The 1,424-nt window shown below is 48.3% G+C and overlaps 1 pseudogene; it reads right to left on the bottom strand.

The window, feature by feature from the left end:
- Nucleotides 1-229: 229 nt before the first annotated feature.
- LOC138922890 (olfactory receptor 2W3-like) lies at nucleotides 230-1,150 on the bottom strand (annotated as a pseudogene).
- Between the last annotated feature and the right edge of the window lie 274 nt (nucleotides 1,151-1,424).

Below are 1,424 nucleotides of genomic sequence, written 5' to 3'. Positions count from 1 at the left end.
TGGGCCTGCTTTACAGATCATATAAAGGAGTTTTGGATGATGTGTGTCATGCAGTTCACTCATCAGAACACTTAATGTTGTAACTGAAACACTTTTATGCTAGTCTGGGTAAAGGTGTAAATTTGAAGCCCAGGTCAAGCCCAGATCTGATCCAACAGTTCCAGATGCCATCACTGGTCCCTGATGGAAGTGACAACCAGTTGGTGAGGCCCGTCTCTCCCCTTTGCCCTTACTTCTTTCCTACCTCTCTGTCACCCAGCAGCAGCCTCCTCAGTGCCCCCTTCACCTCTTTGTTTCTGAGGGTGTAGATCAGGGTGTTCAGGAGAAGAGGTTGAGGAGCTTTCCCTGGTCTTGGGAAGAGCTGTTCTCAGGTTGTGTGGTCATGTAGATGATGTTTCCATAGAAAAGTGAGACCACCATGAGATGGGAGCCACAGGTGCTGAAGGCCTTTTGCCTCCCTGACACTGAATTTGTAACACTGCCCTCATGATGTAGCCATAGGAGACTAGGATAAATACCAGAGGTGACAGCACAATGCCTACTGCTAGGAAAAAGGCAGTGCCCTCAACAGCAGCTGTATTGACACAGGCCATCCTGATCAGGGTGGGCGTCTCACACAGGAAGTGGTCCACATGGTGGTTCTCATAGCGTGGTAACAGCAGTGTGACTGGGGACATGGTCAAGGAGTTGGCCATCCCACAGCCCCAGGCCACCAAGACCACGGCCATGCAGAGGCATGGATTCCTGATCACCATGTAGTGAAGTGGTTTGCAGACTGCAACAAAGCCATCATATGCCCTGACAGCCAGGAGCAGACACTCCACACCACCCAGACCCAGGAATAGGAAGAGCTGGATAGCACAGTCTGTGTGGCTGATTGTCTTGTCACCTCCACTCAGGTTATAGAGCTTCTGGGGGATGGAGCTGGTGGTAAAACTGAGGTCCAGGAAGGAGAGGTCAGTGAGGAAGAAGTACATGGGAGTGTGGGGGTGGAAGTCCAGCTGGGACACCAGGATGATGGTGCTATTGCCCACAAGGGTCAGGAGATATGCAATCAAGATGACCACAGAGAGGATCCTCTCCAGATTGGGTTATCAGAAAACCCCAAAAGGATGAAATTTCTCCGGGTACTGTCATTGGTTCCATCCATCTCTAGTGCAACTGAAGAGAAACATTGATACTAATAATGCTGATAGTATATATAAGGGAGCACTTACTATGAGCCAGGTGTTCTATGCTGTTTACATTTACTTATTCATTTATCCCCAATCACAGTGATAAGAAGTGGCCACTCTTCTTATTGTTGTCTTACGGAAAAGGAAACTGAGGCAGATATGTGTTAAGCAAATTATATTCTAGAAAGGAGCAGAACTGATTCTGAAGCCAGGAAATGAGGGTTAGAGTCTTCACTCTTCACTGCTGGT

The sequence above is a fragment of the Equus caballus genome, unplaced genomic scaffold (assembly GCF_041296265.1).
Source record: "Equus caballus isolate H_3958 breed thoroughbred unplaced genomic scaffold, TB-T2T haplotype1-0000016, whole genome shotgun sequence".
Classification (NCBI taxonomy): Eukaryota; Metazoa; Chordata; class Mammalia; order Perissodactyla; family Equidae; genus Equus; species Equus caballus.
Note: the sequence above shows the minus strand (reverse complement) of the source record. Positions and strands in the feature narration are given on the sequence as shown.